A 26840-nucleotide genomic window follows, 5' to 3' on the forward strand; every position below is an offset into this window, starting at 1 on the left:
TCCACGGGTCGAGTCGGATCAGATCCAAATTCAGAAAATTCAGATTCGACCCGAAAAGATGAACGGATCAAATTTTTGAACCCGACCCGGCTCCATGGGTCTTTTAAATGGATTCGGGTCGGGTCTAACCGGGTCGGATCAGATGACGGATCAATCCGATCCGTTTGCAGCCTTATTTTTTATAAATAAATAAATAAATAAATAAATAAGGAGAGTATAAAACAAATAAATCATGATGGATGTCCACGTCCTCACGCATCGTCTAAATAAATCCTGCTCCTCCCCTCCTCTTAGGCTCAATTGCCTGATCCCAGATAACCAAATCTGGTCGGCAGCATCTCCTTTGCTCACCCCCCCCTCTCTCTCTCTCTCTCTCTCTCTCTCTCAACTTAAGGATTTCCGGTTACCGGCGCTGCCCAACACGATGGACACATGTACGGGTACATCTCTCTCTCTCTCTAAGTCTTAGCGTCGCCCCTTTAGACACTGGCCTTTTTACCTCAACGCTCCAAAATATCTGTCGGAGTCTTCGTTTCGCCCCCTTCCGATGCTCCGCCAGCCGAGCCATTAATCTCTACCATCCTCCCTACAAAAAACCATAATCTTTTCTCCCCTAATTCTTATCTCGCATCCTTCGTACACTCTGTTCTCCAAGACCAAAATCCCCACCATGCCCTCTATCTCAAAGCTCCAAAGCCCTAATTCTTCTAGCGGATCAGATATCTGATGTCAGAAATATTCCGTGCCTTCCGCTAAATTAATGTACCAGACTCACTCAAGATGGGTCTAGCCAGCCTCCACCTCTCCTCCTGTACTCCACCCCACTTCTCTCTGCACCCCATCCTTACAGTGTTAGGAGTGTGAATCTGAATGAATGTTGGCAGGTCCACCATCACATATAGAAACTTCACTTGCGCTAGCTGATTTAGTTTGGTGCGGGAGGTATTGGAAAAATAAGGTATATATTTTTTTTCATCATATATTTTTTTTATTTTATTTGAAATGAGAAAAGATAATCACATTGTAAAATAAAATAATAAAATAAAAATGAATGGCATTTGCTTTGGACTTTCAAAGCATAAAATTGTCATTTTTCTTTAAAGAGAAATTAGCTGTTTGTAAAATCATCATTTTTTTAAAAAATAAAAAAATGTTCCATATGTTTTAGTAGTAGCTGTGGTTTTGATTATGGCTGGTGTGCATAATTTTTTCATAATTCAGGGCTGATCTATATTAGAAGGCAATGAGTGGTGCAATAAAAATTTTAAACTTTAGGGATATTTACAAAAGTCTTATTTTTTAATTCTTGATTTGTTCTTTGTGATGGAGTAGATGTTTCATCATCTCCATATGTCGGGAAGCATGGAAGAGAAGTTGGTGTTTCGTTCATGATTCATCGTATGTCTCCATACAGTCCTGTATCATTCGATATGGGATGTACAATATCGATCTCATATTAGTACGCTATTTTGTATCATACTGACATTCACTATATTGTCTAGTATCGTACTGAATCACATATCGATATTATAATAAAATAATATCGGTTCAGTACAGTATCGAGGTGACGAACTTTGATTTCGTTATTGATGTTCATCGATGGTCATGGAGAATGAGATCGTGACATTTCTTTATTGGTGTTTGTTGGTGGCATGTGTCAGTGGCAATGATGGCATGGTTTGATTGGATTGATATTCTTAGGTGGATTGTTCGTCGTTGGATTAATTTTTCAGAGTATATCTTTCCTCCATTTGGAACACTATTGCGGTCCACTGATCACCAAAGGATTATCTTCTTTGAATGGATAAAAAGAATCTTATACTTGCATTGATGCATCATTCCCATTAATTTCATTCATCTTGGAATTTATTAATTAAGAAAATGGTTTAAATTGCAATCGTCGAAATAAAGTCCTTGATACAACCATTGGTGTACTTAATCTCAAAAATACTCATATTTCAAACTTAATTATGAGTATGTTGTTGTTTGAGTGAGTTGGACAATACGTGTGAAATTGTGGATTCGAGGACCATATGATAATGATCTTTCATGAAATTATGGATTGAATCCATAATTTTACTTTGAAATCATGAGTTCAGCCCATGATCGATCTCTTTGCTCTCCACTTCTCTTTTTTTTCCTCTAGTTCGCCCTCTTGTTCTCCTCTTCTTGTGGTTCCCTTGTTTTATTTTCTCAATTTTTTTTCTTCTAGTAGTCTTCTTGTTTCTCTTTTCTCATTTTTTTCCCTCCATGTGATCTTTTTATTTCCCTCTTCTCATTTTTTTCTCCTCTCCAGTGTGGTCCTCTCTTTCCCCTCTTCTAATTGATCCCTCCATGCTCATCATTTATTGTGTGCTCTTTGTTTTCTTATTCTCCATGTGGTTCATATGGTCCCCTCATTTTTTGTAAGTCATCTTTATTTATTTTGATTTTTTTTATTTTTATAGTATATTAAATTTAGTTTGATGTTTTGAATTGTTTTTGTGTTTACAGTTATATTTGTATATTTGATTAAGAATTATCTTTTTATCCTTCTATTTATTATTATTATTATTATTATTATTATTATTATTATTATTATTATGTTTTGGTTTGTTTTCATGCTTAATTATATTTATGGTCTCTTTGATTGTTAGATGTTAGATAAACAAGATTTGATAAAACATGCTTTATTAAGTTTTTTAATTTTTATGTTTGGTGAGATGTCAAGTGAGGCATTAGATAAATAAAGTATATTTGATCTTATGGTAGATATTTACATCGAAGAAACCAAATTTAAAAATAAAAAAAATAGCTTCTTAGAATTTAAAAAAATTTAAAAGTAGTAAAAATATATATAATTTTTGAGTATCCTAATTTGATAAAGTCTCTGTTGTGATAGGCTATTTGGATTATAAATTTAATTAGTCTAATCCCTCAAGTGGTTGATCTCATTTCCAGTGATATCCTTAGAAAATTAAGAGTTCTAATGATATAAAGTTTAATTAAAATATCGAGTTTATGTGATCTTGCTTGACTATTCAGGGTTACAAATGAATTTTTTTTTAAGGTTTGTAGTAGTGGATTTATTTTATACTATTTTAGTGTTGTATGTTTATTTGAGCATGCTAAGAATGATCATAAAATCCAACTTATTTAATATATATATATATGAATGGTGATTTTATGATGTGCCCAAGCTGACATACTCGAAAAAAAGAAATTCATTTGATCTCTTGATTAGACTTTTAAAATTTCTCATCCCTTCATGATGGGCATATGTAAGTTCATTTGTAATTTATATTTTTTTCTTCATAGTATATCTAAACTTACTCTTTTTATTGTATGTGTAATGAAATATGGGAGAAACTATCATGACGTTATGCTATATTAATGGTTCAATGGTTAATGGATCATATGACATTGAGTACAATGGACGACCATAAAAGGCTATTTGGATTAAATGGAATAAAATTTGAGAAGTTGGAGGATAAGTTATATAAAGTCTTACATGTAGATAGAAGAAGAAATAAAATAATAATAATATATAGCTATCCACAAGTTGTGCAACCAACAGTATTAAAGTATGAATCTATTTCAATTATCGAAGATAAGGATATTGATAGAATCTTTTCAATTGTAAGTTCATATCCATGTTTATCTGGTGTAGAGTTGTATCTAAATATGCAATCCATTGAAGATATCGGATCTGTTCTTAATTAGGATGATTATGAAGCAGTTGATCGGGACATAGGAATGACAACTCAAGACAGTGAATAGTTTGTTTCCTTTAGTCCATACATGATGGATAATACTCTAGCGAACATCAATTTGAGACATATAGAAGATCCATTTCCCTGCGGTTGATAATAATATGTCATAGATTATTATTAGACAAACTTCATTTTATACAATGGCTGATGATATGATTCATATAGATAATCAGCCTTTTTAGGAAGATGATGTGCCAAGCAAAAATGATATTAAAAATAATGCTCAGCAAGCAGGCATATTATATGATGTAGAAAGAATATGATGAAGGAATTTTACATGATAGAAGTCCCAAATTTTTCAGTATTTGAAGCATCTTCTAAAATGCTGGTTGATTGGGCAGCTGTTAATGTATCAATATCTTCTAGTTATAGGTAGTATAAGCTAAGATTAGCAATATGTTTACTTAGAGTTGTTATATGTTGTCCCACCTTTAAGTAAACTTAAGGGTTCACAGTTGAGTATGGTGTAGTTAGGAGTAGTTCAGTGAATTATTGCCTGATGCTTATGACATACCTATATAGCATTATGCTAGAACATATATTTTGTAGCTGATAAGAAGATGTCTATTTATAGACAAATCAAATAACATGATGCATATTATATTTTTATCATTATTTGAGGATTTTGATTCTATGAGACACTATATATGGAGTAGTGCTGGTTTATTATGGTTGTACAGAGAACTGTATAGGACAGGAAAAAAAGATGCACATGATATTGTGGGATCTTCGATTTTACTGTAGGTATAAGCATTGGTTATGTTTCTATATATAGCTTAATATAGATTAGGTCAGCCTATTCTAGATCCTATTATGAATTTGATTGATGAAGGCGCATTGCAATGGGGTGTGCTAGCCATGAGGTAAGTAATAAAAATTGAACATTAAATTTCATATCTAAGCATACTTGAACATTATGTAACTCACTTATGCTTTGGATGCAGAGCTGGAGAGACACTATCTCGATAATAGAAGTGTCCACCTATTTCTGATGACGTATCAGTGCCATCTTGATCATCAAAAAAATGATTAAGTAAAAAAATAATTACATATATTATAATTACGTTTGATTATCATGTTCATATAAAGATGATCTGGCAGTTGTATACTCCTGAGATCCTTGTAGAGGTATTAGATTATTGCTTTAATGGATAGGATATATAATGAAGTCGGGTGCTACTTTTATATTTCCATATCGTAGAATGGCACTATGCTAATAGAATGTTGTGCTTGTTTAGGATCCGAAAGTTTATTCCGGTCGATTGTGATACAGATGCTAGGTTGTATTATATCGACCTTAGAAGATGAGTGGATCAAGATTAGAGTATCACTCATCAGCATTTTGTTCAGTTATGAAAGAGTCGGCGAGATCAAGTCATAGATGGTGCACCGATTGATGGTGCTATAAATTTTTATCTATATGCAGTTTTACTGTCAGGTCATCCATGGATTCATTTGTTGTACTAGTATAATATTTGACTATTTGGTATTAGTTTAATTTTATTTTTTTACTATTCTTTATATTTATTATTTTATTTCATAATTTATACAATACATGAAAGGGAGTTCTTTGCTTTCCAGTGCGCCATGTGTTGCCTCTTGGAGCATATACATGTCAACACTTGGTTTCTGAACCCCCCTTTCATCATGCCTTATGCTAACAAAGGGTGCGACGGAGAAGTTAGGAGGGACGGAAATAGAAGAGTGGAGAGTCAAATAGATATCTTGTATGAGAGGAAAAAGTACATACTGATCGATGATATAGGTGAGACAGAACAGGAATAAAGATGCTACGTTTCTCATTTTAGAATAGAGAATGAGGGAACTTACAGTGCCAAGTCAGCATCCATGCTGGAGTTGTAGCTTACCTATTATGGAGAGGGGAAGAAAAAGAGAAAGGGCATGTAGATTTGGAAGGGATGTAACATCGGTGTGTCTTTCTTTTTTATTATAGGATAGAGGATTAAGAAAAGAAATCTAAATGCTTTAATTGGAGGGAGAATATTTTTGGGGAAAAAAATAAAAAAACATTGATGCCAAGCATGGTTTATTTTATCGATTTCTTTTGGTGCTTTAGTGTATATATACATGGGAAGGTTCAAAGCCTCATTCAAACATGAGAACAGCTGAATAGAAAAGAGGAGGTCGAAAGTTTTTTTTTTCATGTGGGTCTATTTTTGATTATTATTTCTTTTTCATCAGGCTTGTGGAGGATTACAAGGATCGAAGAGGGTAACAACAGAGAAGAAATTAAGGAAAGGAAGCTAGAGAAGGTGAGTTCCCTCATCAATTAATTTTTTTCTTCACTGTAATATCAGAAACACTATTCTATTTCTCATTAAGAATGTAGGAGGATTGTTGTCTATATTTTGGTAGCCTTGTACTTCTTTGTTCATAAATATCGTGTGAGAGAAGAAAGGGACAAAGGGTTGCTGCTATGCTATGGTAGCTTTCCTCAATGTCCATATGAAAAAAAAAATGCCCCAATTGCTGTTGAGATTTGGCAGCCTTCCGATGAACAAAAAAGGGAAGGAACAAAGAGTTGGTGCCATATTATGGTAGCCTTCCTCAGAAGAAAAAAAAGGTCATGATTGCTATTGATACTGAACTTTAGTAGCCTTCGAGTGAACAAAAAAAAAAAAGACATGTATGTGTTTTGACTGATTGGGTTAGGGTTCGGTGAACAGAAAGAAGTGGATGGGTTAAAAGGGGTAAGGAGAATACAGGTTAATGGGTTTAGGGATGGACCATGATCGAATCCGAACAAATCGGTTAGCGGGCGCATGAAACGGGTCGTGGGTCATTCAACTAATAGGTAAATGGATCCAAACAATGCAGATTCGAGTTGCTGAGTTAGCGAGTGCGACAGTCGGGTTATGGTTAATTAGGTCTGTGGGTTATTGAAGTCTGGTTAGGGTGAGGGTCACAGATTCGGCTAGGGTTAGGCTGGAGATTAGGATTCGATTAGGGTTAGCTATTCGGCTAAGGTTAGGGTTAGGGTTAGGCTTAGGGGAGCTGGTTATGGTTCGAATTAGGGTTAGGGTTAGGGTTAGGGGCTAGGTTAGGGTTGGGGTCCGAGTTAGGTTTGGGTTTCAGGTTAGGGTTGCTTTTTCTCCTGAGGGTTTGTGTTAGGATTAGGGCCTGGGTTAGGTTTGGGGCTTCGGTTAAAGTTAGGGTTAGAGGTAGGGAAGGTTGGATCGGAGAAGAGAACCCAAAAAAAAATATAGAAATAAATCATCGAAAAGAGGAATGAAGGAATGTATTTTGGATCGAAAAGAAGAGGGAAAAAGGAAAGAAAAAAAATAAGTACAAGATTATGGTTAGGGTAGGGTTGCAGAGAAAGTTGTATCGGAGAAGAGAATAGAAAAAAATAGAAATAGATGGTCGAGAAGGGGAAGAGAGGAATATGGTTTGGAGATAAGAACTCTAGCATGGGTTAGAACAAGATGCAGAGCACCTTGGCCACTCACCATAGGGTTGCTTTTGGAGGCATCGTCCTCCATTGTACTATCTCCATAAGCAAAAGGCAGTAAGGAAAAAGAAACCCAAACCGACGTCAAGACTAAAAAAATGCAAGACAGCCTATGCCACTCTCTCCACCATCATCCCCAACCATAGAACAATCCTTGGTAGGGAAAATCTGGGGAAGGAATGGGAAAGCAGAGGAGAGGAGAGCTTTGGAAGTGGTGGCAGCAGTGGATAAATAAGAAAGGGTTAGGGTTGAAAGAAAAAAGAAATGACCGTATAATACTATCAGGTTCCTGGTGCATAGAAAGAAAAAAAAGGGTAAGTATATGAGGGCATCCTCATAAAAATTGTATAAGGAAGCCGTTTTTAAATTAATAGGGTACATAAAAATTTTATGGGGGCAGTAGTACAAATTTTTTTTTTTTAGTGTCTCGATGCAGATGGTCCTATAATTTTTTTATAAGTGAATTAACTACATTTCTAATTTTTTTCCTTCAAATATTTTTTTCTTCTATTTAATTTTTTTTAAAAAAAGAATGTATACGATTTGATTTATTGTGTTCCTTTCTTCTGTTTAAATAAATTTTCACCTCTTTTTTTTGATTTTTGTTGTTTAATTTCTCGCATGAGATATAAAATTTTTGTTTCTTTCGTTTAAGATTTTTTTAAATGAACATAAATTTGGGATAATAATTGTAGAACAATCAGCTCTTAGCCTTCTCTTTTATAAAGATTTTTTTATGAAAAACTGGTTTAAATTAATTAATCACGGTACTTATGAAGTAAAGGAACTATAGGTCTTTTATTTATTACTTAACCTTTTATTCTTCCAATTATGTATTCGGATTAACGAATATTAATTAACAAGATATTTTTCAACTCTTTTGTGGATGTTTATGATTCATGAATGTTTATATAATTCACACACAGAATCACTATTTTTTATAATGTTAAAAGTATTATGCATATATTTTTCAAACATACAAAAAAAATTTTTGGTTATCCAAAAAATTTTAGTACTTTCTTATGAATTGCTAATTTTAGTATTTTCTGTAATTGCAGAAATAGATTTAATAAAAATTTCTTCTAAAAATTTGCTACAAGAGATCACTATAAAATTAGGCCTTATGCCTCCTATATATGGCTTAGAATTACAAGATGACTGTATATTGAAGGTCTATTTTAATATTACTTTTGAGCGGGGTCAGGAACCAAGGGATCAGCATTTTGAATACAATAGGGTATGGAGATGAACAACACATACATAGATCGAGTCTGAGAAAGCAGATGAGTTTGCTATAACCGAGTTGAAGAACTATTTTCATTTGAAAGTTGAGGATGTAAATTACCTGGACAAAGAGTATTATAAATATCTATATGAGATTATCGACGTTGCTCATGATGGTTTGTAGGTGCAACATAGGAATCTACAATGCTATAATAATTTAGTGATGGAGAGGTGTAAGTGACTTGGATCCAACTACAATGCTTTGTAGGAAGAGGTCGCTAGATATAGGAGAATATATCATCTACATTTTAAGTCATCTTTTGGGGAAAGATCCATTGAGTGTTTATTGTTACAGTGTGTTGTATGGTCTTGAATGTATCAGTTTATCTTTTGAATTTTGTTGGATTGATTTTGTAATGCTATGGCATATCTTTTGGGACAGTAATAATATATAACAATATACCTATATAATGATGTAAAATAAAAGATGGAGTATAATATACAATATATTTTTTTGTCAAATATTCTATGGTGTGCATGCTTTTGAGTTTTCTCTTTTCATTTGCACTATATTGATCATAATTAGGATACATTTTAAGACAAGAAGAAATGCAATCAAAAAAAAAAACCCGTTCATTTGCTGACATCTCTATTATTGATGTTTGGAGGATGGTTGGAAATAGATATTATAAGTAATCACTTTCAGATATGATGTATATCATTCATAATGAGGATATATTTAGATAATTGATATGAATTATGTACAGCGCGTTTGGTATATGGGTGACCCCTAAAAAGTTATTAATTTTCTTAAAGTTTTTTAAATATTATTTTTTTAATACTTATTTCCCAATTTATCCCCTCCCAATCTTATTTTCCAAAATACGGTAGAGGTGCTGAGTCGGCTGCCACATCGCAAAATCGTATTTTGAACCCATGATTTCAAGATGTCATGGCACAAAGAAATTGATGCATGGCGCTGGTTTTTAGAAGCTTTGAAATTGTGGCTTCAAGTCATGATTTTAGACCGAAATCATGACTAGAAAATGTGATTTCAGCTTGGCTCCCCATGCGCCTTCTTGGTTCAACCAGGAAGCTTTGACTAGTCTCCCACCACCTCAACCAGCTTCCTTCCATGGTCCTCCTATGATCGGCCTCGTCCCCACCCAACAGCCCTCATTCGGTCCCCCCTTCTTGCGATCGGCCTTCACGCCCCCTCAATCAGCCTCCTCCTTGTCCTGTGACTAGCCTTCACCCCCTCAATCGGCCTCTTTTCCATCCGGTGATCGGCCTTCGCCCCCTCGATCGGCCTCTTTCCCATCCCGTGATCGACCTCCACCCCCTCGAACGACCTCTTCTCCATCCCGCGATCGGCCTCCACCCCTTCCCGACCGACCTCCTCCTCCTCTTGCGATCGGTCTCCTTCTCCTCCTGCGATCAGCCTCTGCCCCTCCCCGGCTGGCCTCCTCTCCCTCTCATGATCGGCCCAGTTCCCTTCCCTCTTGACGTGGCCCCCTTTCCCCCCAGGACTGGCCTTCTTCCCTCTTGCTGTGGCCCCCACCTCCCCTCGGATCGTCCTTCTTCTCCCTTGCCGTGGTGCCCCCTCCGAGCGACCATTGTTCCCCTCTTGCTGTGGTCCCCCATCTATCTTCGGTATTCTTCCCAGTCTCTGTAAGGCCCTATCTCCTCTTTTTCGATGTGTTCATTGTAGGTAACTTAATTAAATTTTTTATTTATACTTTAATACTTAATGTATAAAAATATTTTTTTTGAAGTTGCATGTTAGTTATTCTTTGTTGTTTTGTTAATTTAGAAGCATGCATGTATATTTTTTTTATTTCCTGCATGAAAAGATAAGTAAAGAATACATGCAATGCTCATAATTAAAATATATAAGTAAGTTATTTAAATTATCATCAAATATACCACATTTCATTAAAAGGTAGGTTTTTATTTTAGCATATTGAAGTAAGTAATTTTTAATTTTAGCAGATGCAAAATGGATATATGTATGCATGTATGCATACATGTATATTTGCCTGTATATATGTATATATGCAATTCTATTTATGTAAGTATATGTTTGTATGTACGTATGCAAGTGTAAATGTATGTTTGTATGTATGCATATATATGTGCATGTAAACCCTCTAAAACAGGCATATGTAAGTTTGTTTGTAATTTATATATATATATATATATATATATATATTGATAGCATAGCTAAATTTACTCATTTTATTGTATATGTAGTGAAATATGGCAGAAACTGTCACAGCCTTATGTTATATTAATTGTTCAATAGTTAATAGACCGTATGATATTGAGTACAATGGGCGATCATAAAAGGCTATTAAAATTAAATATGGAATGAGATTTAAGGAGTTGGAGGATAAGTTTTATAAAATCTTTCATGTAGATAGAAGAAGAAATAAAATAATAATAATAATATATAGATATTCACAAGTTGTTCAACTATTGGTAATAAAGTATGAAGTTATTCTGATCACCGATGATGATGATATGGAGATAATCTTTTCGATAGTAAGTTTCTATTCATGTTTATTCAGTATAGAGTTGTACCTAAATGTTCAATCCATTGAAGACCTCGAAGATATTTATGATTAGGATAATTTTGAAGTAGATGACCAGGATTTAAGAATGACAATGCAAGTCGGAGAACAGATTGCTTACTCTAATCCATACATTATAGTTAATGTCCTAGCGAACACAAGTTTGAGACATATAGAGGATCAGTTTGCTATGGCAGATGATGATGTGGCACAGAATATCATCAAACGAGTATTACTATATACAATTGCCGTTGATACAGTTTATGTAGATAATCAATTTTTTTTAGGAAGATGATGTGCAATCGAAGATGGTATGGAAGATGATGCTCAGCAAGCTGGTACATCATATGACGTGAAAAGTCCACATGATGTTAGAAGCTCACTTGATGTAGAAAATTTAAATGATATAGGAGTCCTAAATTTTTTGGTGTTTGAAGCTTCTTTTAGAATATTTAGTCAGGTTGATTAGACAACTGCTAATATATCAATGTGTTTTGCATTGCAAGTATGGTGTAATATATGAAAAAGAGGTGAAGAGATATATAAAGGGCTTCGTTTCGCAGATAAGGTAGAATTTCTACAGTAAAACAATATTCAATTTGATAGGCATCATGAATTCAGGGTTGTTGAGTCGAAGTCAAAACTATGGGTTGCTAAATGTAAAAGTAGAAAGTCAGGATGTCAATAGATGCTTCGAGCAATTAAGCGATATGATTATTTTGAAATCACATGATATGCTGGTTCGGATACATATTTATCTACTATTTGCTTTTTCAGAATCATTATGGGCTAGACTTTAATTTTATCGCGAATAAAATATGAAATCTGATGAAAAAAGTATCTCTAATTTTTGTTGCTAGCATTGGTACAATATTAAAGTATAGATTTAACTATATGTCTGGTTATAGAAAGTTATGGGATGCGAAGAAAAAAGTAATGGCCATGGTATTTGGTGATTGGGTTAAGTCATATGCATTGTTACTGAAGTGGTTGCGTGCTGTAGAGGAATTTAATCCCAATTTTTGGATTAAATTTATCAGCACTCCTACAGATCATCCATCATGTGCTATATTCAATCATGTTTTTTGGGCATTTGCACCTTCCATTGAAGGGTTTAAATATTATCGACTAATGATTAGTATCGATGCTACATTCTTATATAAAAGTATCGAGAGAAGATGATGATTGCAATCACTGTGGATGGAAATAATCAAATTCTTCCACTTGCATTTATCATAGTAGATGAAGGGTCTATAGATACTTGGGGTTGGTTCTTAGCTTGCATGAGAACTTTTGTTACTATACATTAGAACATGTCTGATTTCAAATCAGTTTGCTGGTATATTATCTATAGTAGAAAATCAGTTTCTTGATTGGCAACCACCACATGCATTTCATGTATATTGCTTGTGTCATGTAGCAAGCAATTTTAACATGCAAATTTGGGGTTCAAAACCAAGGGATATGGTGAAGAAATCTAGCATGCAAACACAAATAAGAAAGTTTGAGAAATATATGAGAAAAATTGAAAACTTAAACTAGAAGTGGTTCAATGGCTAAATGAATTTCTTTAGATAAATGGACTCTAGCACATGATGGTGGCCAATGATATGGAACGAAGAAATATATGAGAAAAATTGAAAACTTAAACTAGAAGTGGTTCAATGGCTAAATGAATTTCTTTAGATAAATGGACGCTAGCACATGATGGTGGCCAACGATATGGAACGACTACTAATTTGTTGGAGTGCTTCAATGGAGTGCTTAAAAATGCTTGCTTTCTATCAATAATTGGGTACAATTGATATTCTTCCACCTTATATTATATTTTGATGGTCGCCGTGTTCAGGCAGTTGATGTATTAGAAAGGAGTGAAAGATTTACTCTTTTTGTTACGAGTCGTGTAATTGCCAAACAATCCAAAGCTACATCATATAGTGTTATAAGATTTAATAGGACTAGCGGCATATTCTAAGTGTAGATGGCATTGCATGGGCCTTATATGAACAAAGATAACAATATGTAAGTGATCAATATTGCACATATTGATTTAATTTTGATTTGGTTATATCTAACAACTACATAGTTAATGTTTTTATGATATACAGTGTAGATAGTGAGACTTTCGGAGCGTATGTATACGTATCAGAAATGGTAGTACTACCATTTGTCTTGTTCACATATCATGGCTACTTGTGCTCATGTTGCAATTGATTTTTACTGCCATGTTGATCAATACTACACCCTAAATGATTACCATCACAGTTACACTCGCAAATTTCATCCCATATCACATCAAGAATATTAGTCACAAAGAAACAATGTGTGTATTATAATATCAGTGCAAGAATAGTTACGACAGAGGTACAGATCATGTTCCTCGAGACTACCAAATGAAATGGATTGGCGGGAATCCAGCAATAGGCCTACATGTCGAGTTTATGGAGAGGAAGGTCCTGACAGATGGACATATCCAAGAACGAGAAATAGAGAATAATTTCTATCTAGAAACAATGCAATTGTAATATTGTATCAAGTAGAATAGTACTAAAACTATTTCTTTCTGATAGGCAATTAAATGTCAGACATAAATATGTTGTATTAAGTATATTTGTAATTAAAGTATTTCTTGTTCGATGAGCACTATATTGTAATGCAACCAATCGAAGTTATTAAATTGAATTTATTTACAAAATATTTCAAGTGAATATTGTTCAATGCTTGTAGCATATCATATACAGGGATCCAAGGCTAGTGGATGATTTTATATTGTATGACCAGACTAATCATTGATCATCTGCAGTATGGGATGGTCAGGTATGTATTTATATCATTAACATCTTCTTCAAAAGGTTTATTATATTTATTTAATTTTCATACATCATTTTTTATTTGTTATTGCAAGTAATCGAGGTTTCTCACATGTCATCGAAGGGAGCTAGCATTGCATAGTTCAATGCCACTGGATCCATGCATTATGTCGCATCTACATTAGGCCGGATTTGATGGATTACGTCACGTTGGATTCATATAGGTTTACTAATAGTTGATAACAACATTTGTAGAGTAGTGGCAGCCAGAGATTTACATTTCATGTATCTCAGAAAGTGAACCATCACATTGCAAGATGTCTCTATCTAGCTCAGATTGTCCATTGATAGACTATCAGTGACAGGTAGTACATAACAAATTTGGTGCTAGATTTGTTTGGATCTATTAGGTATTGTCCCACTTCCAAGTAGACTCTAAGGGTCGTGGCTGAGTATAGTTTGGCTGTGAGAGTAGTTTAGTGAGTTATCCTTGATGTCGATGAGTTAGCAATACGGCGTTATGCTAGAGCATATATTCTACAGCTCATGGGTGGATATTTGTTCATAGATAAATCTAATAATTTGGTGCATATTATATTTTTATCTTTATTTGAGGACTTTAAGATTGTGGGACACTATTAGTTGGGGTAGTGCTGGTCATGTGTGGTTGTATAGAGAGATATGCAGGGCAAGTCGAAAAGATGCCCATGAAATAGTCAGACCCCTGATATTATTATAATTGTGGGCATTGGATAAGTTTCCCTTTATAGCATCACAAAGATTAGGTCGGCCTATTGTATATCTTAGTATGGATCTTGGTGATGGTGGTGGATTGCGAGGTGGTCCATTAGGCATGAGGTAAACAATAAGATTGAACAATCATTATAAGTATATATGAATCGTGTCCAACTGACATATTCTATTATATGTATAGATAGAGAGATGTCTTTTCGATCATGAATATATCGACTCGTGTTCTCAGTGCATGTCGATATCATCTTGATCGATAGAGTACGGGCTAGATAAGCATTACATATGTATCTCTTATTTAGTAGAAGTGTGTTTTTTCATTAATTTATGTCAATCATTTATACTTCATCTTTTTCATACATAATTGATATGGCAGTCATATACTCTCAATGTCATTGGACAGCTACCTGATTATTATTTTGACGAACATGATATATGGTGTGGGTGAGTGCCACTCATTTGTTTCCATATTGTAGAGTGGCATATTTCTGATAAAGTGTTGCACTAGTTTGGGATCCAGCAGTCCAGTCCAGATGATTGTGATATGGATGCGAGAGTGCATCGAATCAATCTCAGAGGATGGGTTGATCAGGATTGGGGCATTACTCATCAGCATTTTCTCCATTCATGGTAGAGCCATCGAAACTACATTGTAGATGGATCTCCAATTGATGGTACTATGGACCTCTATGATCTACACATGCAGTGGTATCGGTGCATCACTCGACAGTTCATTAGTTGCAGTGGTGCTACATTTGATTACTTGATACGTTCATTAACGTAGTTTCATAACAATTTTTGGATCTTTATTACTTTTCTTTGTATTGGTCATCAGTTGTTTATCTGTTATGTTAGGGCGATAGCTTGGCCAGGATACATAATCTTATTCATCCAGAGTCGATATCTACATCCTCGTATGCCATCCAGGATATTTGCACATCCGTGCTGCATGCCGTCAACGAGCATAGTCATATCTCTATGCATGTCTATTCTCATAATCTCGAGATAGGTCAGGAGACTTCTTCAGTTTTTGGACATTCAACATCATCCGAACCACCTCCTCCAATCTGGCATAAATGAGGTAGTCGATGACATACTATCTCTCTATTTTCGATGGCAGAGTTTCCTTTATATACTCCGTACATGTCATCGGCCACATATATGCATGACGATGTGAGCCAGTTCGTCTCTATTTTGGAGGCAACTATGCATTTTGAGTATGTGGTAGACAACATGACCGATGAGGGGCCTTCATATCATGGTGACTATACAGGTGAGAAAGTTGCATAGGAGCTTTCGACCTATAGTTAGAACCAACACATCGCCAGAAGCAATCTATATGGACAAGGAGACAGCCGCCATGTAGGACATGACTTGTATATATTATATGACCCAATCATGTTTTTTTTTATTTTTTTATATCACCATTATATTTCAGATTGTACTAAACTTAGTTGTGTTGGTCTGACTTATGATATTTTTTGGCATTTTCAATGAGCATTGGATCATAGGGATTTATGCGTATGTATGCCAACGTTGTACATAATCTCGAAGCCCATTAATCCTAAAATCGAAACAACTAAATCAGAAACCTAAAACTATAAATCTTACACTCAAAAGCACTAAACCTGAAAACCTTAGCCCAAAATATGAAAACTATGAATCCTAAGTCCAAATTTTAAATAGTGAATCGAAATCCTCAAATCATAAATCTGAATCCTTAAATTCCAAATTTCGAGCAACACTAGTTGGGCATTTAGTGGTAGACTTGGAAAGTCCGATCGATGGAGCCTGATTTGATTGATCGATTTGGAATGGCATGCATATCTGATCGATCAGGAAGAATGATCGGGATCGATCGGCCTTCTCAAGTTACTGCGATCGACCACTACAGGGGCCAATCGACCAGGAACTTGGGATAATACTAAGGCCGATCGATCATGAAGATTGATCGAGTTTGATTGGCCTTCTCGAGTTTCTATAGTTGAATGCCATAGGGCCAATCGACCAAGGGTTTTGTAAAATACTTTGATCGGTCGGTCGATCAGGGGGTTTTGATTGAGATCGATTGGCCTTCTTGGGTTATTGCGATCGATCTCTATAGGGGTCAATTGACCATGGGGTCTTGCCATTTTTTCCAGACCAGAGGCATTGCATTGCACAACAAATTTTGTTTTAATTTTAATTAATTTTATTTATAAATTTTTTATGTGATAACCCTAAACACTAAACACCTAAACCCAGAACTCTAAACCCAAAACCCTGAAACTGTGAACCTAGACTTTGAATCCTAAAACTGTAACCACGAAACCCTAAACCAAGAAACCCAAAATCCTTATTTATTAAATAATCACATTTTATACAATTATGATTCTATTAATTTATGGTTTAGGGTGATATTTCATCTCATTCAGATGGGGGGCACTACATTGCACAATAATTTTTTTTAATTTTAATTAATTTTATTTATTATTTTTTTTATGTGATAACTCTAAACACTAAATCTGTAAGCCTAGAACTCTAAACACAAAACCCTAAACCATGAAACCCAAGTCCTTATTTATTAAATAATCACATTTTATATAGATTATGATTCTATTAATTTAGGGTTTAAGGTGATGTTTCATCTTATTTAAGAGAATCCACATAAATTTTAAGATATTTAGAAAATCAATTGATTCTTTCTTTGATGTTCGTAATATTCTTGAAGAAAGACAATAGATGAAAGGCATTGCATTATGGAGATATCGGAATAGAAACTTCCAGTTCAAAATAATCCACTAAATAATACATGATTTCATTTTGCAATTACATAAGTCATAACAAATGATACATGTGCTTAACACAGACTACATAATTCTAAATACAAACAAAAAAAAAAGATCAAACATCATTGGCCAAAGCATCATGTACTGCCATCAAAAGCGAGGGCCTAAACATCCATTGGAGGGTCCTGTGGTGGCAGAGAAAACTAACGATAAAACTATTGTGCGAACGGATCAAATCGTGCAAATCCCTCATCTAGACGTCTCATCAAAGATAGCTCGAGTGCATCTATTTGAGCAAAGAATGCTTGTAGATCGGATGACTGTTGATTAAACTATGTCGACTGGCTAGGCAGAGCGGCAATGATAGGCTGCGTAGTTTGAGCGAGGTGCCAATGTTGGTCTCTATCAACAGGCTCACCTTCTTCTATATTGTCTCTTTCTTGTTAAAAAAAATATCTCGAGATTCAATCCTTAATAAGCCCAGAATGAGGTCCAAGATAAAAAATGAAATCCAACGAGCTTAAGATCAGTCCAAACGGAGTCTAGACGGTGAAGATACGCGCGAAGGGACCCACGGGCTGCCGGAGGGACCCACAGGGCATTGTAGTTCGGCGGTTGCATGGGCCAGCCCAGGTGCATGCGGGTGCATGCGGGCTAGCCGCAGGCGCATGACCTTGGCCCAACGTGGGTGCCCAGGCCCGTTTATCCTTCGCGGTCCATGGTAGACCACGCTCTGTCACGACTCACAGGCCGTGCGTGGATTGGAGCATGATCCGATGGCCCAGAGCGCTGTCGGTCATGATTAGATGGTTCAAAACACTTCTGGGTTTGATCAGGAGTTAAGGAGGCATGATTGCATGATCAGATGGTTCTAGTTCGAGCCAATCACGATCGGACAGTCCAGAAGGGTTCTAGTGTTTGATTTGAGCTTAGTATCCTAGAAAAATACAGTTTTGATGATTCTGAAGCCTATATAGCTCCGATTGATGAGTCATTTTTTTTATTGGGTAGCTAGTGATGTCTTAGTCATGCAAAGAGACTTCAAGAGAGATTTTAAAGAGCTTTGTGAGAATTTTGGAGCCTCATATTGAGAGATCTTTGCACAAGAGTTGAGTGGCAAGTTTTTCTTGTATTTATTTGATTTTTTTGTCTCATAGTGAAGCTTGTATGCCCCGTAGAGGTAGGCTTGAGGCCAATCCACGTTATCTTGATTTGTTTGTGGGGTTTTTCTCTCTTTCTTCTTTCTTTCTATCCTAATAAATGGTGTCAGAGTACAATAATTAGTATCAGAGCTTGGTTGTCGTGGACAAGTGGTACCAGACGATCCAGGCAGAGGTGGTATTGATCGAAATAGAAGATGGAAAAAATAAACACAATCAGGATGGAGATCAATCGATTCAACGAGAAGAGCAATTTCTCCTTCTAGCAAGCGAAAGTGAAGGATGTGCTCATCCAACATGGGTTGATCAACGCTCTCTTATACGAGAAGAAGCTGACCACTATGGAGGAAAAGGCCTGGGAGCGGCTATAAATACATACGGTGAGTACCATCTGCTTGTATCTGGTGGATAAGGTGGTGATTCATATACTTAGCAAGATTTTTTCGATGGTATTGTGGTCGAGCTCGAGGAGTTATACATGACGAAATTTCTCACCAACACTCTCTTCCTATGGGACAGTTCTACCAACTGCAATGGATGAGGGACAGAATATGCAGGAACATCTTAGCCACTTCCAAAAGATTCTTACCAATCTTCTCAGCGTATGTGAGAAGGTTAAGGAGAAGATCAAGACGTTGGTCTTGTTAGCGTTGCTTCCTCCTTCGTATGAGTCCTTGGTAACTGCTTTTTTAGTAGAAAAGAGCACCATCAAGATGGATGAGGTCACCGCAGCGATTCTCTAGAATGAAGTTCTCAGACGAGAGAACCAGGCTTCGAGCTTAGATGGTGGTAGTTCAGCTTTGATGGTTTCTGGAGGAGCAGGTAGTAGCAGACGGAGCAGCAGAAGATTGTGAGGAGAATGATCCAGGTCCAAAATGAGGGACTCCAACAAAATTAGGTGCTACCGATGTGATGAGTTAGATCATCGTGTCAGAGATTATCCTCAACTTAGAGATTGGATGAGAGCTACTGTAGCAACAGCCAGTAGCGAGTCAAAGGATGATATCTTAGTAATATCTAATGAGGTATCTACTTCTTTCTAGTAGTAAATTTTAGATTCTGCATGCACTCATCATGTTTGTTGTAGAGAGGAGCTATTTGACTTTCTAGAGAGCAGTGAGGGCACTATTCATCTATCGGATAGATCGAACTATGCGATTAGGGGTACTAGGATGATCAGTTGGAGGACACATGATGATGCATTGAGGAGATTGGGCAAGATCTGATACATATCCGATTTCAGATGGAATCTTATCTTTCTAAGCAGACTGGATTCAAATGGCTACAGGTGGGTAGCTAGTGATGGAATCCTGAAGGTTATATGCGGCGATAGGGTTATTCTGGAGGGGGAGAAGAGGAGAAGAGGATATTATTATCTGATGGAGAGTCCAGTATGAGGTATAGCTTCAAAAGCCAGAGGGAGCCCAATGCGAGATAAAGCTCCAGATGGAGGTGGATCGGGCACGAGATGTCAGGTTCAAGAAGATGAAAGGCAGCATCGCAGAGTGAAGATCCTATTGCCACAGGAGATTTTTTTGAGTAGATCTTTGATCAGAGTGGACACAGCCCATGATGGAGATGGGATCAAGCAATCTGGCTCGACTCCCACATTTGCCCATCCATGAGATAGCAAGCATACCCTAGGACATGGGGGCGAGATGGATTATAGACTCTCAGAGACAGATAGAAGTCAAACATCGAGTCGAGGTAGAGATTGTTGAGAAAGGCACCTTAAGAACCAGTCTACAATAAGCCTAGCATGAGGTACAGGATGAAAAATAAAATTCAATGAGCCTAAGATCAGTCCAAACGAAGTCCAGACGGTGAAGATATGTGCGAAAGGACCCACAAACTGCCAGAGGGATCCATGTGCCACTAGAGAGACCTACGGGCCAGTGCAGGCCGACGGCTACATGGGCCAGCCTAGGTGCACGCTGGCGCATGAGGGCTAGCCACGGGCTCGTGTCCCCAGTCCAGCATGGGCACCCACTGCCCAGGCTCGTTTATCCTTCACGGTCCATGGTGGACCATGCTCTATCATGGCTCGCAGGCCATGCATGTATCGGTGCACTATCTGATGGCCCAAAGAGCCATCAATCATGATCAGACAGTCTGGATCACTTTCGAGTTTGATCAGGAGTTAAGGGGGCTTGATTGCATGATCGAGCAACTCTGATTCAAGTCAGTCACGATCAAGCGGTCCAAAAGGCTTCTAGGGTTTTATTTGAGCTCAATATCTTAGGAAAATATAGTTTTAGTGAGTTTCGAGCCTATATAGCTTTGATTGATGAGCTGTTTATTGCATTGGATAGCTGATAACATTCTGATCGTACAAAGAGACTTCAAGAGAGGTTTCAGAGAGTTTTAATGAAGGTTTTGAGGCTTCTTGTTGAAAGATCTTTGTACATTGAGTGATGAGTTTTTTTTATATTTGTTTGATTTTCTTTCTCTTATGGTAAATCTTGCACGCCCCATGGAGGTAGGCTTGAGGTCAATCCACATTATCTTGATTTGTTTGTAGTATTTTTCTTTCTCTTTTTGCTTTTTTCGTATCTCAACAAGTGATATTAGAGCACAACATTTCTTCTTCGTCCACATCAGTTATACACCTCGATACCTCATTGGTAAATATATATCCTATAAGGTTACAGAGGTGCAATGGAAGGTTGGATTTTAAAAAATTTCTTAATGAAACCAAAAGCTACCAAAACCCTAAACTCAAGATCCCCTTGTTGATGCCAACCAAGGCTGTAAATAAAAAGGTAGAAATAGGAAGCATACCTTCTTAATTCTGATTTGATGATGAAACACTTCCTCAAAACACTTCCAACGATGATCTACATGGGACTGGATTAAGGAAGCACTCCTTTTGAAACTTTGCTTGTTGAATTCTTCTTCTAGAATTCATTAGCCTTTCTATGATTAAAACTTTCATAAATCTTTTCTTTAGCCTCTCCCTTTCTTTCTCTCTATTAGTCCTTCCTAATTCTTTTTCTAAGCCCATGTCTTAAAATGGCAAACTTGTTTTTAAAGAAAGACTTTGTCTTAATAGGAGAAGGAAGAGAACTGCTTAGACTTCAATGCCTTGGACTCTCGGATGGGGTCCCTTTTCATAGTAAGAGAAGAGGCACCACAAAACCATCGCATCCCAAGTCTACACACCCCTTCTCAAATTTTCTCCATAGAAAAATGAGTTTCCTCAAGCAGAAGGACTCCAAAAGGCATGCCACATCTCATCAGAGAAACTGATACATCTTTTTAGCATCAAAAAAATCAAATATACAACTTTCCACCATCAAATAAACATCCATCTCTGCCTAGTGGCGTTGGATCTGATCCAGAAGCCCATTTGATGGGCATGAGGAGAGGATGAGGGGGTGCCAACCAATCTTTTTTAAGCAAAAGGACTCTTGGTGCCACCTATCTGATTTTCCTCACATCTCTTCAAGAAAGAAAAATATTCTTTGCCATTCCAAGTGAGGCATGGACTTGGTCAATGCCCCAAGAGGCATGGAAGAGGAGAGAGAGGATCAGAGACCCATAAGTCCTTAAGTCCTTCTGCACGCCAAAAATATTTGTGCCAAACATAAAGAAGAGTCCCCATGTGCCATGGATTCTTCATTTAGGCACTCAACAAAGGCTAGGAGGCACCATCTGATGGCTGCCTCTTCCTAGCTCAACCTAATCTAAGTCCAACTTAAATAGGTTAGTCCAATAAACAAGATTCTTAACCAAATCCAATTGGCTAGGAATAGGGTTAGCCAACATATGCTAGCATGCTAAATAGCAATCCAATTAGAATCTATTGATCCTAATATAATTCAAATAAATTTCTTGATCAATCCTTAATATGTATGACTCATTGGGTTCCACATCTAGCTAGCAGTAGGTCTACATGCATGTTGACCAAGTTTAATTGGAACCCTTCCAATCGACAAATACATGTCAACTCAAGTTAACTAATTAGCACTCTTTCTAATTGATTCATGAATTAAACTCTTTAACTCATGAGAATGTACAAGACAAGATTGACATCTAGTAATATGTCATGCCTATCCGAAAGATAAAAAAATTGATAGAAATCTCAAATATATCTTTTAATGGCAAGTTATCCTTGCAATTCAATCCTTCGATCATCCTACATCTCCAATATGTTTATGAGTGTGGATTCATGTCAAACTCAATTATATATTCATATTGATTATCCATCAATCAATGATAACTCTAATGATAAAATATTAGAAACTCTTTCTAATTTTCATCTTGCTTTCAATAAGGACTTCTTGAGTTATCTAGAGATGATAATATATAGGATGATATTTTCTCTTACTAAGAATGATTGATTCCTTATTCACTAACTCGTAATCTTCATATATATTCTATCATATTTAGAATATCCTGTACATGACTTAATCATGAATGAGTATGAACCAAAATATAGATTCATCCATACAAGGTATCATGATGGTCTCAGATTTAAAGACAACTTATATAACTTTCATTGGAGAATCTTCTTTTGACATGTAAGTAAGACTCCATAAAATATTCTTTCGGTGGATCAATTTAATGAATACATTCTCTAATGAGCATCCACATCCTTATATTAGTATCTTCACACAAGTGATTATGAGATTAGGCATCCTCTCCGTCGAGCATATATAGGATATGGCAGTCTATCTAGAATACTGATCTCTGACTCAATGATCCAATGACTGAGAATATTTTAGATTAGGATTTTAAAATTTTAGATCTCATTGGTATGATTTCATCATGACCCTAAAATCATTATTCTAATCTATGGAGTTTATTATAATCTTAAAGATAAATAAGATGCAGTAAATAATGAAATAAATTATCTTATTTTATTCATAAATAAATAATATCATTATATGAGTTAGAAGATAACACAGAAAAATTTCTATCGCATCAACTATGCGATTGACTTGCAGGACACTGATCTTTCGTACCCTATACACCTCAAAGATGAGTGATTGTGGATATCAATGGGTCTAAGCTTAATAATTTCATTATCATTACTAATAGGGACATTAAACACCTTGAAGATAGTAGTTATGATAGCTCCATAGGGTAAATAAGATTTTATATTTTGAAAGCATTCATTCATATAATTTATCATGATATGTGGCAACTTAACCCTACCACCCGAAAGCATCATTTGTAGGAGATAAATATTTAGCAACGATACATTATCTCTATGACCTCCTCTAGGTAAAAAATTAAAAGTAAAAATATAATAAACGAGTTGATTCAACAAAAGCAATGCGTGTGCACTAAGTTTAGCTGTACCAACTAAATTGTTATCCTTATAAATATTTCTGACAGAGACAAGATATTTTAAAACTTGATGACTCCAACAAGTGATATTAAATTATTCATCACCATCTAACAGAATCTTCAATATTTGATCAAGCATACCAAAGTCAAACTTAATAATCTTTTCTTTAATATAAGATGAAATAGAACAATTTGATCTATTAAAACTAAAATTACTATAAAAATAGCTCACTAGAGTAGGATAGGTTGGCTTGTTAAGAGTAATTATTGATAACCAATCCATTCTTTCAAATAAAAATATGATTTGAAAATTACTAAAATGATCTAAATCCACTATCCTTCCTCCTACAACTTTTCTATGAGAAAAATTAGATCTAAATTTTTTTCTATATTCATTATTCAAAAATAAATTTTTCTCATATCTACGTGAAAGTTGTTTTCCTTTTTCTACTCGATTTTTTTTGCTTTTAACATATCATCTCTTTTTGAAGCCATTGAGTCGATTTGTAGGATAGAAGAGGATTAGAATTTAGGATGCAGATGAGAGTTTGTTGGTGGGGATAAGTTAGAATAGGTTGAAGGGGAATGAAAAATCTGTAGTTATAAGCCCTGAAATTGCATGTAGAAGATGCGATTGCATGAAATCGTATGTTCAAGATGCGATTTCATGAAATCATATCTTCAATATGTGAGTTCTATTCAAGAAATTGCATCTTGAACATACGATTTCTAGTTGGCATGTCGCATTATCTTGAAATCGTGGGTTCAAAATGCGATTTTGCGACATGGCAGCCAACTCAGCGACTTTACCGTATTTTGAAAAATAAGATAGGAAGGAGAATAAATTTGGAAATAAGGATTTAAAAAATAATATTTAAAAAAAATCTAATTTTTTTGAATCATATTAAAGGTGGAAAGTTCTGCCATAATTATTTTTTTGCTTATATCTTATGCTTATAGTTATTTATTTATTTGATTGAAAAGGATTGATCAAATGTATATCAATATCATTTTCTTTACTACTTTTTAGTGTCCATGTTACATGTGACTTATGATAGAATATATTTAATACAAACTGCTGAATTTTTTTTGTTAGATTGTTGTGGGAACTAAAACTACAATATCGTGTGCACCCTTCTATTTCAGGTACCATGCAAATACACAGTCATATATTTATGTCCACTTTATACATCATTCTTTTTATATCGATACTTATTATAGTTATAATATTTAATTATTCAAATTTTTAATTTTTTTTCTTTGCTTTGCATGTACTTTGTATTCTGTTAGTTAGAAAGTATAATAGAACATTCTCAAAATCTAGACACATTAGAGTGAGAAAAATGAACATCATTGCTAAGAGAAGAGCTAGAAAAATTGCCAGCTATTATAATCGTTCTTAAGATATTGTTAGAAAAAGGAGCACCATACATATCATTTTTCATTCAACTATTAATGAATAAGGAGATGTCTATATAATTGGCTATGAAAGCTTCTGGGATACACCTACGGTTTTGAATATCCAAGTAGACACAAACATACATATGGTTGAACTAGATATCTGTACTACAACTCCCTCTAGACATTCCAGTAAATTGTTGAACAATAGGGTTTTCACCTTCTTCAATCCGACCTAAAATATGTTTGATCGTATTCCTGTTATTGTGTAGGTATATACAACGAACTATTAAATATTGAAGAACTTAAACATAAATGTCCATATTGTGGAGTTCTTTCTTGGTATGAAGAACATGTAAATAAATCACATGACATATCAATTCCTAAATTTAGTCTATGCTATCAAGAGGGAAGAATATATATTTTATTACTTAAAGTGACATTGATTTTTTTGGATGGTTTATTAGATTATAACAGAGGAAGGAAAGCTTCGAAGCTTTGCAAAAATATTAGAGTATATAATTCAATGTTTGTATTTATTTCAATAGGAGCAAAGGTTGATAATGAGATTAGTACTAAATCAGATCCTTACATTTCTAAATCCATGGTCAAAACCAGCATAAAATGGATTCGTTGTTGCCAGTTGATGAATAGAAACCAAGATTTGTATAGCTATATATATATATATATATATATATATATATATATATATAGAGAGAGAGAGAGAGAGAGAGAGAGAGAGAGAATGAAATTAATAACAGAATTACCACACTAGGTTCTATAATGATGCATCTACCATTGACTATGAAATAGTATAAGGATTGATGAATATGTTGACCAAGAAAATAAAATTATCCGAGCTTTTAAAATGGCTAGAGATCAATTTAAAGAATCTAATTTCTCATCCATACAATTAAGATTAATAGAAAAATGTAACGATGGCACTGCACGATACTGTATGCTTTCATATTTTGAAATAGCGAGTTTAATAGTTAGTGATCTTGGATAGATTGACTATCATCATGATATCATTATTGAGCATAAAATGGAAGGATTGAAATGAATCAGTAATCTACAATCTAGCTTCATGCCTATGTAAAGTAATATCTATTTTATTTTCATTTGATGAGGATGGTTATAGAATAGATATAAAATATGAAGATTGTCCTCATAAATGTTCAATTATAAGACAATGTGTAACAATGAGAGAATTTTATGCTTATAGATTACAACAAAGAATGAATGAAGGGATAATATTGATAAAAGAAGATAGATTATTTCAATAATATATAGTGAATGTTTTCTCATGCATTGAAGAAGAAAGATTGGCTTACATCAGAAGAAATTAAAAACACTTATGATCATAAATTTGTAAAGATATTAAAGATGTAGTTATGTGATGAGATGTTGATGGACATGCAATTGAAAAAAGAATATATTACTATTAAGTTTTATTTAGAGTCTAAAATATATGATCCAAAATTATCAAGATACAATGATAATTTGTAAATATCATACACATCCCGATCTTTTCATTACATTCATCTATCATGTACAATGACTTAAAATCTAAAGAGCTTTGGATATCATTCCTTGTCAAAAGTCTGAAGATAGATCTGATATCACCAGCAGAGTTTT

General features: G+C 35.1%; 1 long non-coding RNA gene across 4 annotated transcripts in view; it reads left to right on the forward strand.

The window, feature by feature from the left end:
• Positions 1–362: 362 nt before the first annotated feature.
• Positions 363–26840, forward strand: part of LOC109505652 (uncharacterized) — a 35706-nt gene continuing 9228 nt past the window's right edge. For 2 of the 4 annotated variants that reach the window (XR_012139451.1, XR_012139449.1), the window contains exons 1-4: positions 363–958; positions 5955–6025; positions 13763–13838; positions 24901–24950. This is a non-coding gene — a long non-coding RNA (uncharacterized lncRNA). Of the gene's footprint in view, positions 959–5954; positions 6026–13748; positions 13839–24900; positions 24951–26840 lie in introns of all 4 variants that reach the window. The other 2 variants (XR_012139450.1, XR_012139452.1) reach the window with 2 other exon arrangements.

This window comes from Elaeis guineensis, chromosome 3, assembly GCF_000442705.2.
Source record: "Elaeis guineensis isolate ETL-2024a chromosome 3, EG11, whole genome shotgun sequence".
In the NCBI taxonomy this organism is placed as follows: domain Eukaryota; kingdom Viridiplantae; phylum Streptophyta; class Magnoliopsida; order Arecales; family Arecaceae; genus Elaeis; species Elaeis guineensis.